The following is a 15,893-nucleotide window of genomic DNA, read 5'->3' as shown; positions in this document are numbered from 1 at the left end:
TTTTTTTTTTTTTTTTTTTTTTTTTTTTTTTTTTTTTTTTTGCCTTCCATTTGCTTGGTAAATATTCCTCCAACCCTTCATTTTCAGCCTATGTGTGTCTTTGCACGTGCGATGGGTCTCCTGAATACAGCACACTGATGGGTCTTGACTCTTTTACCAATTTGCCAGTCTGTGTCTTTTAATTGGTTCATTTAGCCCATTTATATTTAAGGTTAATATTGTTATGTGTGAATTTGATCCTGTCATTATGATGCTAGCTGGTTACTTTGCCTGTTAGTTGATGCAGTTTCTTCATAGTGCTAATGGACTTCACAATTTGGTATGTTTTGCAGTGGCTGGTACCAGTTTTTCCTTTCCATATGTAGTGCTTCCTTCAAGAGCTCTTGTAAGGCAGGCCTGGTGGTGACAAACTCTCTCAGCCTTTGCTTATCTGTAAAGGATTTCATTTCTCCTTCACTTATGAAGCTTAGTTTGGCTGGATATAAAATTCTGGGTTGAAAATTCTTTTCTATAAGAATGTTGAATATTGGCCCCCACTCTCTTCTGGCTTGTAGGATTTCTGAAGGGAGATCCACTATTAGTCTGATGGGCTTCCCTTTGTGGGTAACCCCATCTTTCTCTCTGGCTGCCCTTAACATTTTTTTCCTTAAATTCTACCTTGCTGAATCTGATGATTACGTGTCTCAGGGTTGCTCTTCTTGAGGACTATCTTTGTGGTGTTCTCTGTATTTCCTGAATTTGAATGCTGGCCCATCTTGCCGAGAGGTGACAGCATGCTGGCAGCCCCCGCTTGCTCTCAGCATCTCCTGGGCCTTGGCGCCCACTCTGGCCATGCTTGAGGAGCCCTTCAGCCCATGGCTGCACTGTGGGAGCCCCTCTCTGGGCTGGCCGAGGCCAGAGCCGGCTCCCTCTGCTTATGGGGAGGTGTGGAGGGAGAGGGGTGGGCAGGAACCAGGGCTGCACGTGGCACTTGCGGGCCAGTGCGAGTTCCAGGTGGGCGCGGGCTCGGCAGGCCCTGCACTTGGATTGGCCCCGGGCAGTGAGGGGCGTAGCACCCAGACCAGCAGCTGCGGAGGGTGCACCAGGTCCCCCAGCACTGCCGGCCTGCACTGTGCTCAAATTCTCACCGGGCCTCAGCCGCCTCCCTGCGGGACAGGACTTGGGACCTGCAGCCAACCATGTCTGAGCCTCCCCCCACCCACCCCGTGGGCTCCCACGTGGCCAGAGCCTCCCCAATGGGCACTGCCCCCTGCTCCATGGCACCCAGTCCCATCCACCACCCAAGGGCTGAGGAGTGCGGGTGCATGGTGTGGGACTGGCAGGCAGCTCTGCCCACGGCCCTGGCGTGGGATCCACTAGGTGAAGCCAGCGGGGCTCCTGAGTCAGGTGGGGACTTGGAGAAGTTTTATGTCTAGCTGGAGGATTGTATATGCACCAATCAGCATCTGTGTCTAGCTCAGGGTTCGTGGATGCACCAATTAGCACTCTGTATCTAGCTAATCTGGTGGGGACTTGGAGAACTTTTATGTCTAGCTAAGGGATTGTAAAATCACCAATCAGCTCTCTGTGTCTAGCTTAAGGTTTGTAAATGCACCAATCAGTGCTCTGTGTCTAGCTAATCTAGAGGGGACTTGGAGAACTTTCATGTCTAGCTAAAGGATTGTAAATGCACCAATCAGCACTCTGTGTCTAGCTCAAGGTTTGTAAACACACCAATCAGCACCCTGTGTCTGGCTGAAGGTTTGTAAACGCACCAATCAGTGCTCTGCGTCTAGATCATCTAGTGGGGACTTTTGTGGTGATTGTAAATGCACCAATCAGTGCTCTGTGTCTAGCTCAAGGTTTGTAAATGCACCAATCAGTGCTCTGTGTCTAGCTAATCTAGTGGGGACTTGGAGAACTTTTGTGTCTAGCTAAAGGTTTGTAAATGCACCAATCAGCACCCTGTCAAAACGGACCAATCAGCTCTCTGTAAAATGGACCAATCGGCAGGATGTGGGTGGGGCCAGATAAGGGAATAAAAGCAGACTGCCCGAGCCAGCAGTGGCAACACACTCGGGTCCCCTTCCACACTGTGGCAGCTTTGTTCTTTCGCTCTTCGCAATAAATCTTGCTGCTGCTCACTCTTTGGGTCCACCCCGCCTTTATGAGCTGTAACACTCACTGCAAAGGTCTGCAGCTTCGTTCCTAAAGCCAGCGAGACCACAAACCCACCAGGAGGGATGAACAACTCTGGATGGGAGGAACGAACAACTCCCGACGTGCTGCCTTTAAGAACTGTAACACTCACCACCAAGGTCTGCAGCTTCACTCCTGAAGTCAGCGAGACCACGAACCCACCAGAAGGAAGAAACTCCAGACGCATCTGAAGGCACAAACTCCAGACACACCATCTTTAAGAACTGTAACACTCACCGCGAGGGTCTGTGGCTTCATCCTTGAAGTCAGTGAGACCAATAACTCACTAATTCTGGGCACATTGCTAGGCTGTGGAAGTTCTGCTGGATAATATCCTGAGAGTGTTTTCCAACTTGGTTCCATTCTCCCTGTCACTTTTAGGTACACCAATCAAATGTAGGTTTGGTCTTTTCACATCGTCCCATATTTCTTGGAGGCTTTGTTCATTCCTTTTCATTCTTTTTTCTCTAATCTTGTCCTCACACTTTATTTCATTAAGTTAATCTTCAATCTCTGATATGCTTTCTTCCACTTGATCAATTCGGCTATTGATATTTGTGTACGATTCACAAAGTTCTTGCTCTGTGTTTTTCAGATCAGGTCCTTTATGTTCTTCTCTAAACTGATTATTCTAGTTTTCAATTCCTCTAACCTTTTTTCAGGTTCTTAGCTTCCTGGCATTGGGTTAGAACATGCTTTTTTAGCTTGGAGGAGTTTATTATGACCCACCTTCTGAAGCCTACTTCTGTCAATTCGTCAAACTCATTCTCCATCCAGTTTTGTTCTCTCGCTAGGGAGTTGTGATCCTTTGGAGAAGAAAAGGCGCTCTGGTTTTTGTAAGTTTTAGCCTTTTTGCCCTGGCTTTTCCTCATCTTCATGGATTTGTCTATTTTTGGTCTTTGATGTTGGTGACCTTCAGATGGGGTTTTGTGTGGATGTCCTTTTTGTTGATGTTGATGCTATTCCTTTCTGTTAGTTTTCTTCTAATAGTCAGGCCCCTGTGCTGCAGGTCTGCTGGAGTTTGCTGGAGGTCCACTGCAGACCCTGTTTGCCTGGGTATCACCAGCAGAGGCTGCAGAACAGCAAATATTGCTGCCTGCCCTTCCTCTGGAAGCTTCTTTCCAGAGGGGCACCTGCCAGATGCCAGCCGGAGCTCTCCTGTATGAAGTGTCTATAAATGCCTGCTGGGAGGTGTCTCCCAGTCAGGAGGCACGGTGGTCAGGGACCCACTTGAGGAGGCAGTCTGTCCCTTAGCAGAGCTCGAGCACTGTGCTGGGAGATCCATTGCTCTCTTCAGATCCAGTAGGCAGGAACGTTTAAGTCCGCTGTATCTGCGCCCACAGCCACCCCTTCCCCCAAGTGCTCAGTCCCAGGTAGATGGAGTTTTATCTATAAGCCCCTGACTGGGGCTGCTGCCTTTCTTTCAGAGATGCCTTGCTCAGAGAGGAGGAATCTAAAGAGGCAGTCTGGCTACAGCAGCTTTACCGAGCTGGGGTGGGGTCCGCCCAGTTGAAACTTCCCTGCAGCTTTGTTTACACTGTGAGGGGAAAGCCACCTACTCAAGCCTCGTAATGGTGCACACCCTTCCCACCAAGCTGGAGCATCCCAGGTCGACTTCAGACTGCTGTGCTGGCAGTGAGAATTTCAAGCCAGTGGATCTTAGCTTGCTGAGCTCCATGGATGTGGGATCTGCTGAGCTAGACTACTTGGCTTCCTGGCTTCAGCCACCTTTCCAGGGGAGCGAACGGTTCTGTCTCGCTAGCATTCCACGCACCACTGGGGTATGAAAAAAAAACTCCCGCAGCCAGCTTGGTGTCTGCCCAAACGGCTGCCCAGTTTTGTGCTTGAAACCCAGGGCCCTGGTAGCATAGGCACCCGAGGGAATCTCCTGGTCTGCAGGTTGCAAAGACCATGTGAAAAGCATAGTATCTGGGCCAGAGTGCACTGTTGCTCACAGCACAGTCCCTCACAGCTTCCCTTGGCTAGGGGTGGGAGTTCCCGGACCCTTTGTACTTCCCAGCTGAGGTGATACCCCACCCTGCTTTGGCTTGCCCTCTGTGGGCTGCACCCACTGCCTAACCAGTCTCAATGAGATGAGCCAGGTACCTCACTTGGAAATGCAGAAATCACCTGCCTTCTGCATTGATCTCGCTGGGAGCTGCAGACCGGAGCTGTTCCTATTTGGCCATCTTGCCAGCCACTCCCTTTAATTGTTTATTATTCATTTGGGTTGAAAATATAACTACTAAAGTTTTCAATAGGAGTTACTTTATAAAGTACGTTGTAATCTTTCAATAGAAATATACACTAAATGTTTTCTTAACATTTGGATTAATTTTGCTTGGATAGTGATATACCCATCAAAACATTTTTGGTAAACAAATTTAGAAAACAATTTTAAAAGGTAGTAAGATAATTGAAAGCTGTTATTTTCAAAAACTGTAATCAGTTTCTGACTTACTGTGTTTGATGTGGCATATGCCTTTTGGTTTTCTGTTTGTTTTGTTTTCCGTAACATGATATGACAGGGTGTTATTCTCACTGTTGATTGCAGGCGAGAGTACAAAAAATTATTAGAAGTTAGCTTGTGAGCATTTAATAAATGGAATTGTTGAACTCTAGACAATGTCTGGGGTTCACTAAAAATGTATACCTTAATAAGAATCTTCTTTTGATTTGTTAATGTTTAGATGACAGTCATGAGAATGCAATAAATACCTTGTGTCTGGAGGTCAGTGGGGTATTTTTCTAGGGCCTTTCTTGTTTTTATGGTGTATAAAATAAAGTTACGTGAGCTTGATGAACACTGGAACAAAATTCCAGGGTCTACTTCTCTGTTGTCTTATTTTTAGATTTTTTTTTTCATTATCAGGTTTTGTGACTTCTTATAGAGAATGAGACAAGTGTCAGTCAACCTGTGGGAGACATCTTGGGCCATGCCTTCTCTATTTTTGGTCCTCTTTCTTACTGTCTTTTAAAATATTTTCAGATTTTTATTTTGAAACAATTATAAATTCACAAGAAATTTCAAAGATACGTACATGGAGGCCTTTTGTACCCTTCAACCAGTCTCTCCCAATAGTAAAATCTTTAATACACTACCACATTACACTATCAAAACTAGAATATTGACAGTGATACAATCCAGAGCTTTTTAAGATTCAACACTTTTCTTTTGACTATTCTAGGCACTTTATATTTCCATATGCATATTATAATTATCTTGTCAATTTCTATTAAAAAGCCTTTTTAGAATTTTGATTAGAATTTAGTTACATCCACAGATGAAATTGGAAATAACTGCCATTTTGCAATATTGAATCTTCCAACCGAAAATCAAAGTATACATCTCGAATTTTTTTCTTATGTCATTAATTTATCATTGTAATTTTTTGTAGTTTTAAGTGTACAAGTCATTTACATCTTTCGTCAGATTTATCCCTAAACCTTTAATATTTTTAGTGATATTTTAAATTGCACTGTTTTGGTTTCAACTTTCAGTTGTTGAAATTAACTTCCAGTCCACCCCAGGACTACCATTGGCTAAAACATTGCCTCTTCTAATATAGAAACTTCTCATATATAACTGCTAATATATAAACATACAATTGATTTGTGTGTTGATCTCTTACTTTGCAATTTTGCTAACCTCAATTATTGTAGAACCATTTTTTTAGATTGACTTTTCTACATACACTCTCAGGTAGTCTTTGACAAAAGATACTTTCACTTCTCCCCTTCCAATCTGAATGCATTTTTTTCCTTTGCACTGGACACAATCTCCAGTACAAAGTATAACTATGCCCATACTGGTGCACATGTTGGTCTTAGATTGTAGTATCCTGCATATAAACACTGAGAACAACTTCCAGCACTTGAATATCTACTCCTTCCCCCACCCACATACTGGCAGAATTCATGTTGGGAGACTACATTTACTATGAACATACACCCCTGATTTGAAACAAGACTAGGATACACGGTAAAGAATGTTTATTCGCTAAAGTTTTGACAGACTGAAGGCCATTATTTCAGATTGAAAATGGGAAACTTAAAGGAACTACATGGACATTGGGTAAAAGAACATGGGTTGAAATTTGCCTGGCAGTAGCCTAAAAGTAAATGGTCTTCAAGGTGCATATGAAGGAACTTTAGGAGGGAAATGAGATAATTCACATCTCCACCAATAATTAAATGTAGCCACACTAGCTTGGAGGGATTTGAGGTGAGACATCTAAAATACTAAGTCATGGCGAGGGCTGGAAGACAAAAGAATGAATCACTTAATAGGAATGACTGTGAGGAAGGGCTTGAAGGAATCATCCTCTCACTTCCATGTGAACCATGAACATTAAACATGGAGAAATGAGGAGCCGTGGCAGATCAGTTTGGGATGCATCTTCAGGGGATGCTGAAACAACAACAGCATTTGGTTTCCTCTACACCCCTTTCACCCCTCCCCGACAAGCCCAGGGAGTTGTCAGCAGTGGTGATTTGTGATGTCTAAACCACCCTAGGACTGCCATTGGCTGGGACACTGCCTGTATGATCAAACAAAGCTCAAGGGTGTGGCTTTGCCTTGTCACCAGGAGGGTATATATAGGGAGGGCAAGAGCTCTGGGACATCCTCCTGGGAAGCTTCAATATAGCTGTGGAAGTCTGCAGTCTACAAGAGCCTACTATAGACATTCTACAACCAACCAGAATCATGGAACAGCCAACTTCCAGCACCAATGGGGAGAAGAGGAAGAGCCCCTGCGAGTCCGACGATGAAAATGATGAGGTAAGACTGTTAGGTTTTGAAGGGAAGGCGAGGGTGAAAGAAGGACACACAGAGCAGGGACGGCTCAAACAGCAACACAGGAATATTGCAGACAATTGTGGAAGTGGGGGACGTGCTTAATGCCAGAGCCCACTGCCGCTTACAGGCTGGGGTGCTTATAGGTATGGGCGGGAGGGGCCTGGGCAGTATGGCTTCCTGCCTGGCAGGATATTGATAAGATGTTTTTAGGGTAAGTCTGTTTGGCCCTTTTTCCAGGGGGATGTCATTGTGGTGTTTCTTGGAACTTTGCCCAGCAAGATACTATAGCAAAGTTTCTTTAGTTGGACCTTCGTCTGCCTTGTGGTACAATGATTAGGCAAGATTTTTCTCAGGGCCCAAACCCCCGTGGAATGTTTCACTTTGACCAAGGTCTGCAAAATAGCAGGGAGCTTACAAAATGGTGGTTTGGACTCACATTTTTGCCTTCTACTTTAGTATAAAAGGAGGAGGGACGTTGTTGATTATCTGGCTGCTTCCTGCTGAATAGGGGAGTTTAATCAGGGTTTGGGTTTTGAAGCAGTGGGTGTTGGACTTCAGAGTTGTTTTCCTGGAGGCACTGGTACTGGACTTGGCAGAGGAGAAGGATGGTATCAATGTGTTGCTGGGTGGCTGCCTGGACAGGGGAGTTTAGCCTTCGGGAAATAAAGCAGGATATGAAGGTGAGTATACATGGGCCAATTGTAGTATTAGGAGGAAGAAAATTAATGGCCCTAAGAAAGGGACCACCTGCTATCCCAGTGCCAAGTGCAGCAGAGAAGTTTAGTTTTGCTAACACCAGAATGAGACGTAGAGCCTGCTTAGTGTGTGTGGAGGAAGATGAGACAGAAGCTACTAAAGGAACCTGGATGGCCTGGTTGTTAGGCAAAGTGTTAATGTTTAGATTGAAACACAAGGGTGCATGTTCCTGACCAATTGGCCGGTAGGCAGAGATAAGAGTTTGTGACGCAAAGGAAGAAGACACTGGGGGTGGACAGACAAAAGTTGTAGGTTATGGTGGCAAGTCATGAGAAGGTAGGGGTTGAATTCTGCACAAACCCTTTGTTTTAACTTTTATGTTTTTCCAAGTTGAATAGCTGCCAGCAAGGGTAGCCCCTCTGAAGGCCTGATAGGAAATGTTGGTAGTGGAGGAGGTGAAGGCTGTTTGGTTTTGGAGAGAGAGCAGGAAATGGGTTTTTGTAACTAATAGCCATCGCAGTCCTGATATGGCAGAAGGATACAGGCTGCAGTTGAGGGAATTGTTTGTGGATATTTTCCAGTGAGCACCCTTGATTTGGATACATGGAGAGTGGCTCCGGCAGAGAGGGGAGGGGTTGGTAAGAGGTATTTTATGGAATCCGACTGGTAACGTGTTAAGAGGCTGTGAGGCGAAGGAGGGTGACAGCCCTGTGTGTGACAGTGTGGGTGGATTTGATGGATTGGGGGGGAAAAGGTGATTAGCAGAGCAAGATTATAAGCAGGTTTTGGGAATGAATTGGTCAATTAGGTGAAATGCAGGTTTATTTTGGACCGGGTTTATGTGACCAGGTTAACAGGAAGGGCTGTGAACTACTGGATTTGTGTGGACAAACAAATTTAACAGTTGGAAGGAAGAGGGGAGTGTGAATGATTTAAGAGGCAATGTATGAGGCTGATGAAGGGGGCTCATCTGTTAGACGTTCGGGGTAGGGACTTAGAATATCCCACAGATAAAGAGGACAAAAGGAGAAAGAGGAGATTTGAGTAGGAGTGAAATTTTGGAAGGTGCCCTGAAGTCGTGTCTCCTGGATTAGTGTGACAAATTGGCATGGACTATTCAGGGACATGGGGAAGGGAAACCAGGGAAGATCTGAAATAAAGTAGGAGATAAAAGATTGGAAATTGGAGACGGAGAGTGTTATGGACTAAGGTGTTCTGGATTGGCAAATTCTGGAATTCTTGTTAAGTACAGTGAGGCTGGTCCTGTGAGGGAAGGAGAATAATTTGGGGGTGAACAAATTTCTAGATGTGGATCTGGGGCTCTTTTTAGTTTGGAATGGTGTATTCAGTGTGGAAAGGATGTTAGCTTTGGCGCCGTGGGAGTAGTTAGCATCACCTGGTGAGAACCCCTCCACTTAGGTTGGAGAGGGGAGGAGGAGGAGTCTGTGATTCAGACCCAGTCCCCTGGTTGTAGGGACAGGGAGGAGTGTTTTAAGGATGGACTTTTAGGCTGGGTCAAGTAAGCATTTGCGTACTGTCTTATTAGATGTTGGGTGAGGTGTAACATTGGCCAAGTATTCCATATAGAAGGGGGAGAAAATACAGGGAGATTTTGGAGGATAAGAGAGCATTTGTACACGAGTTTAAATGGGCTTAGGCTGAGCGGCTTTTGGGAAATGACTCATAATCGCACGAGGAACAATGGGAGAAGTGAAGTCCAGGCCATTTTAACCTTTAGGGAGAGTTTGGATAGTTGTTGTTTTTTATAAAATTTTTCCTGAAGATTGGAAGTGGTAAGGAATATGGAAAGCCCATTTAATGTTTAGAGCCTTTACCAGCTGTTGGTTAAACTGAAACAAATTGGCCCATTGTCTGATTGGATGCAAGAGGGGAGTTTAAACCGGTGGAAAATATGGGTGGAGAAAATAGAAGCGATGGTGTGTGCCTTTTTGGTGGTGGTAGGAAAAGCTTTTATTCATCCAGAGAATGTATCTAATATTGTTAGAATGTACAGGAATCATTTTATGGGTGGCATGTGGTTGATGCTGATTTGCTAGTCCTGCCCAGGTAAGTGACCTCAGGCCTTGTGTGTTGGAAAGGAGACGGTTTGATAGCTTCCCGAGGGGAAGTCTGAGTGCAAAGGGAACATGCCTTAGTAATACCTCTGAGATTGGCAGCCATGGTGGAAGAATGTCTATAAGTTTTTAAAAGCTAGAGTAGGGACAGTAACTGGCATGGAAATGGTTGTGCACATATAAAAGTACAGATAGTTTTTAAAACTTGGGCAAGACACTTTATCAGTGAGATCGTACCATTTTTTCCTGAATGGCACCAGCCTGGGCAAGTGGGGTTTGTTCCTGCTGGGTATATACAGGGTGTATGCTGGGAAAAAATGAGCAATAACGATGGGGTTTTAAGGGCTGCCTGCCAGGCTGCCGAATTTGTTGAAAGGTTTTTCTCGGTTTTGGCATCTGCAGCCTTTCGGTGTCCCTTGCAATGGATAATGGTGGACTTTAGTGGTGGTTTATCCACCCCCACTGGCTTATGTATAAGTTTGCCATTTCTTATGGGGGTTCCTTTTGTAGTTAGGAAACCCTATTCCGGCCAGATGAAGGCATGAGACTGTAGGACATGGTATGCATATTTGGAATTGGTGTAAATGTTGACCCTCTTTCCCTTTGCTAGGGTGAGGGCCCTGGTTAGGGCAGCTAGCTTTGCCTGTTGAGAGGTAGCATGGGGTGGGAGAGCATTGGATTCCAGGAGTTTATTTTCAGCAATGATGGAATAGCCAGCTGCTGGACATGGCTCCCTAAAAGAGCTTCCATTAACTAACCGTGTATGTGTTCCCTACAAAGGGGCATCTGAAATGTGTTGGAACAGGGAGGACAGGGAGTCTAAGAGGTCCAGACAGTAGTGAGAGAGCTTAGAGTCGGAAGTGTTTACAGGGAGGAGGGTGGCTGGGTTGAGAATTTTATGGCTCTGGAAGGTGATTAGAGGATTACATATGAATAAGGCATGTACCTGCTGTAAGCAGGATGGTGGGAGGGATAGAAGGGATTGATGGTTTATGAGGTCCTGTAGGTAATGGGAAGATGCAATAGTAATGTGTTGGTAGAGAGGGAGTTTCCGTGCCTCTAAGGCCAGCAATGTGGCCACACCCAAGATTTTTAGTCAGAGTGAACAGCCTTGGATGACAGAGTCCAGTTGTTCTGAGAGGCATGCAATGGCTTCTGGGGCGTTGCCATATGTTTGGCAGAGTAGTCCAAGGGCAAGGCCCTGGTCAGAATGTACATACAAAGGAACGGGCTTGGTGAGGTTGGGCAGTCCTGGTGCCAGGGCCATTGAAAGGGCATTTTTAAGTTTTTAAGTGGGAGTTGATGGGGCAAGTTGGGTTTAGGGGTTTTAGGATGGGCCCATGTGAGGCTACGTATAGTGGTTTGGCCAGCAAGTCAAAGTTGGGAATTCACAGCCAGAAGTAACCCATAAGGCCCAAGAAGGAGGGGAGGTACTTTTTTTACGTGGGGAAGGGGCATGTCCCAAATTAGCTCCTTTCATTGGGTTGGGATGGCTCAAGAATTAGGGGTTAGGACAAACCCAAGGTAAGTAACTTTGATTTGGGCTACCTGAGATTTTGTGGGTTAGGCCCAATATACTTGATTATGAAGAAAGTTTAAAACCTGAGTGGTGTGTTGAATGGACAGGTTAAGGAAGGGGCTACAGAGAAAGAGGTCATTGACATATTGGAGGAGGGTACTAGGAGCAAGGCGAAGTTCAGCTAGGTCCTTGATGAGGGCCTGTCTGAACAGGTGGGGCCTATCCCAGAACCCCTCTAAGAGTACACTCTATGTGTAAGTTCATGTATAAGTCCATGTGTAAGTCCTATAAGAGTACAGGACATGTGAGTATTAGGATTTGACCAAGTTAATGCAAAAAGACTTTGGTAAGCCAGATTTAAGGGAATAGTAAAATAGTCGTCTTTTAGTTCAATACAAAGGAGTGTGTGGTAGATGGGGGAATACGGTAGAGTATATTGGTTGACGACCACTAGATGGATTGGTACCACTGCCTGGTTAACAACTTGGAGATCCTAGACAAAGGGGAAAGTCCCATCTGTCTTTTGGAAAGCCAGAATAGGGGTGTTGTGGGGAGAGTTGACGGGCTTGAGAATTTGAGCTTGTAAAAGTTTACAGAGAATAGGTTTGAGACACCCTAAGCAAGGCTGGATTAAGGGAATATTGAGACTGATGAAGGAAAACTGAGGGGTTTTGAAGGGTTATTTTAACGGGAATGTGATGTGTGGCTATTGTGGGTTTAGAAATATTCCAAGCTTTAGAATTAACAGAAGGTGGCCGGGCGCTGTGGCTCATGCTTGTAATCCCAGCATTTTGGGAGGCCGAGGCAGGCGGATCACGAGGTCAGGAGATCAAGACCACAGTGAAACCCCGTCTCTACTAAAAATACAAAAAATTAGCCGGGCATGGTGGCGGGCGCCTGTAGTCCTAGCTACTCGGAGGCTGAGGCAGGAGAATGGCGTGAACCCGGGAGGCGGAGCTTGCAGTGAGCCAAGAGTGCGCCACTGCACTCCAGCCTGGGCGACAGAGCAAGACTCCGTCTCAAAAAAAAAGAAAAAAAAAAAAAAAAAAAGAAGCTTTAAAAAAAAAAAAAAAGAATTAACAGAAGGTAACAGGGTGGATAATGAGGATGAGTGGGGGGAGACGGAAGCATTTGGGTGGCAGAGTAAAATAAAAGGGGTAGAATTGTAGGAGCCGCATTGCATGGAGGCCTGGGATTTACTTAATATGTCCCACCCCAAGATAGGGGTAGGGGACTGAGGGATGACCAGGAAAGAGTGGGTGAAGGGGGGTGTTGAATAGGTTGCATAATAAAGGACCAGTCTGTTTGTGCCTAGAGGGGATTCTATTGATTCTCACAATAGAGATGAAAGAACTGAAAAAGGGTCCAGAATATTCCGGTAAAACTGAGTAACTAGTTGTCCTATTGAGTATCCAGTAGGAAAGACATGGGCTTACCAGAGACTGACAGCATTACCCTGGGTTCTGAGGTGGTGATGCCGGTGGGGGCAGAGGGATCTGTCTTCAGGTACAGGTGGTGAAGCAGGATGAAGAGTTTCAGTGAGCACAGTCTGACTTCCAGTGTTGCTTGATACCACAGATGGGGCAAGGTTTCCAGAGTATCCTGGGATTAGGCTAGGCTTTTGCCCAGTGTCCCTGTTAGACGAACTTATAACAGGCTCCTGGAGTTGACTGTTGCCAAGTTGAGGAATTCTGTATGCCTTGGGAACCCTGTTGAGTGGCAGCTACCAGCATTTGGTATTTAGCCTGGTCCTTTTTTAGGTTTGGATTTTTTAGTTCTTCCTCTCTAATCTTATAGACCTTGAAGGCCACTTTGCTTAAGTCTCTTTGGGAGGTTTGAGGGCCATCCTCCAGTTTTTAAAGTTTTTTTTCAAATGTCTGGGGCTGACTGGGAGATAAAGTGTAAATGGAGGTAGATTTTGCCCTTATTGGTATTAGGGCTTAAGGTGGCATATTTAGTTGTGACTTTTGAAAGGCAGGAGAGGAAACGAGCAGGGACAGCTTTATTTATGCCAGCTAGAAGGCATGATATCATATGGCCTGATTTCTGTCTGTCTATGGAAGTTGCCTGATAATTCCAACTGGGGTCGGTTCTGGGGACAGCTAGGGTCCCTATTGGATTATGAGTAGCATCTTGTTGGTGGAGGGTGTTCTTATGGGCCTAGGCACCCATAAAGATGTGTTCCCTGTCCTCCAGGGTTAGGGTAGAGGAGAGGATGACATATATGTCATGCCAGGTAAGGTCATAAGATTTAGGGAAGTACACAAATTCCTTGTGGAAGGAGGTAGGATCCATTGAAAAGGAGTCAAGTCTCTTTTCAATATGCGAAAAGTCAGCTAGAGAGAAGGGAACTTGAATTCAGATTATGCCTTTAGCCCTCGCAACCTCCTACAAGGGAAGGACTTTGGAAGGCCTTTGGGCACGTGCCTGGTTTCTAGTGAAAGGGAGTTGGGCGTGAGACCTGGTTTGAGGTGGAGAAGGAAGGGTGATGGAGGGTGACAGTAAGGGGGTGGAGGAGCCGGATCCGAAGGGGAAGGTGGAGGGAATGGTGGTGGGTAGGAGGCTGAAGAATGGGTGTGTTGGCCAGCTTGAAATTCAGAGGAAGAAGCCTTGTCTGGAGGAAGAGGCATTTTGGGGGGTTTCTCCTTGAGGAGGAAGATTTGAAAAGGTGAACAAGATTGACAGAGAGAGAGAGAGTGAGGCATGAAAGGAGATAAGCAAAGCACTTCAGATTATTTACCATTGCGTTGAAGAAAGTTTTTTAGATTATGTTGAATTTGAAAGTTGAATGTTTTCTTTTTGGAAGAGGGGAGTGAATACTCTGGATGGGAGTGACTACCCCTGAGGAAAGTGAGTACCCTGGAAGAGAGCAAATACCCCAGGGGGGAGCGAGTACTCCAGAGAGAAGTGAATACCCCATAGGGAAGTGAGTACTTGATTCCTCCTGGGAGAAGGGACCTGGAGAGTCGGGGCAGCCCTGTAGCTATTCATGCTCCCCAGAGGCCAGAGCAGCCAGAGTGGCAAACGTTCTGAGGGTGTACCCTAAGAAGGTAGGCTGTAGTCACCTGGTGACCGGGGAGACCTCTCACCGAGCACTGGAATTTTTTGGAGAACGGGCAGAAATAGAGAGGAATCCAGAAAGGAGGAAGAGAGAGACTCACCCACTAATTGAAGCCCAGTGTTGGATGTGATGTCCAGCAATGGGAGTGATCCTTGTTGCAGCTGCCCGGAAAAGAGGAAAGAACGAAAAATAAGGTGGTTTGTTTGATCAATATCTGGAGGTTAGCCCAGGTCTGGAGAAGACTAGAGAATAAGGGAAATGGGACTGAGAACAGGGAGTACACTCAGGATCTGGAAGCAGGCCCTGGTCTGCTTCCTGCTTTGTGCTGCTGGTTTGTGCTGCTTGCTGCTTTCCAGGTTGCAAGAGAAAACTTACCCATTAGAACCCAATCACCACTCCAGGTTTTGGCATCAAAATGTTAGGTTTTGAAGGGTTGGCGAGGATGAAAGAAAGACACACAGGGGGCAGCTCAAACAGCAACACAGGAATATTGCAGACACCTGTGGAAGTGGAGGACAAGCTTAACGCCAGAGCCCACCACTGCTTACAGGCTGGGGTACTTACAGGTATGGGCAGGAGGGATCTGGGCAGGGTGGGATGCTACCCGGCAGGATATTGATAAGATGTTCTTATAATCAGGTGTTTTGGCCCTTTTTCCAGTGGAATATCATTGTGGCGTTCCTTAGAACTTTGCCAAGCAAGATATGATAGAGATGTTTCTTTAGTTGGGCCTTGGTCCGCCTTGTGGTCAGGTGGTTAGGCAGGATGTTTCTCCCGGCCTGAACCCCCATGGAATGTTTCACTTTGACCAAGGTCTGCAAAATAGCAAAGAACTTACAAAATCATGCAGTTTGGACTAACAGATGACCCTACCCATGTTCCTCTTCTTCTTCCCCATAGATCCCTACCCTATGATTCCACCTTGTTCTTCTCTGGCACAAACCCCTTCCTCAACCTGCATTCCTTCTCATAAAGCCCCCCTTGCTATGCAGTCTCTACCCCATTCACCCAAAATAACGTCTTTCTGGCTTCTCCCTGTTTTCTTACCAGATGCAGGAGGCACCGAACAGTCTCAACCCCCTAACAGAGCTTTCAAAAGACAAAAACAATAGAATATCTAACAGTAATAGTGTATTACTACAGGAAGCATAAGAAAATAAATTCAAGTCAACTGGAGAATGACCAGTCCTGAGAGAACTCCATCGATCCAGTCCAAGAGGAGGAGGACGAAGGCCTAGACTCAGCTGAAGGATCTTCACAGGAGGGTGGGGAGGACTAGTCAAACATAGAGAAACCAAATTGGACAAATCCTCACTACCAATGGTGATGATTACAATAAAATCAAGTTTGAAGAGCTGATGGCTGTATATATCTCTGCCTGTTGTCTGATGGTGGGAAGGAAGGGAAGGGAAGAGGTAGGCATCTGAGAAGGGAAGAATATGAGATCCTGTAGGGTTGGTGGACAGACCCACAGGTTGACAGTTACCCAGACATTGTAAATAAAGCCTGGGAGAGGACTTATTCCTAGAGACAAATTTTCTTCTTAAAATTTTATTTAACAGG

The 15,893-nt window shown here is 45.7% G+C and overlaps 1 pseudogene; it reads left to right on the top strand.

The window, feature by feature from the left end:
- Nucleotides 1-6,751: 6,751 nt before the first annotated feature.
- LOC116811428 (sperm protein associated with the nucleus on the X chromosome N2-like) lies at nucleotides 6,752-15,676 on the top strand (annotated as a pseudogene).
- Nucleotides 15,677-15,893: the final 217 nt, after the last annotated feature.

The sequence above is a fragment of the Hylobates moloch genome, unplaced genomic scaffold (genome assembly GCF_009828535.3).
Source record: "Hylobates moloch isolate HMO894 unplaced genomic scaffold, HMol_V3 SCAFFOLD_7, whole genome shotgun sequence".
Classification (NCBI taxonomy): domain Eukaryota; kingdom Metazoa; phylum Chordata; class Mammalia; order Primates; family Hylobatidae; genus Hylobates; species Hylobates moloch.
The sequence above is the reverse complement of the archived record's forward strand: the minus strand, read 5'-3'. Positions and strand labels throughout refer to the sequence as shown.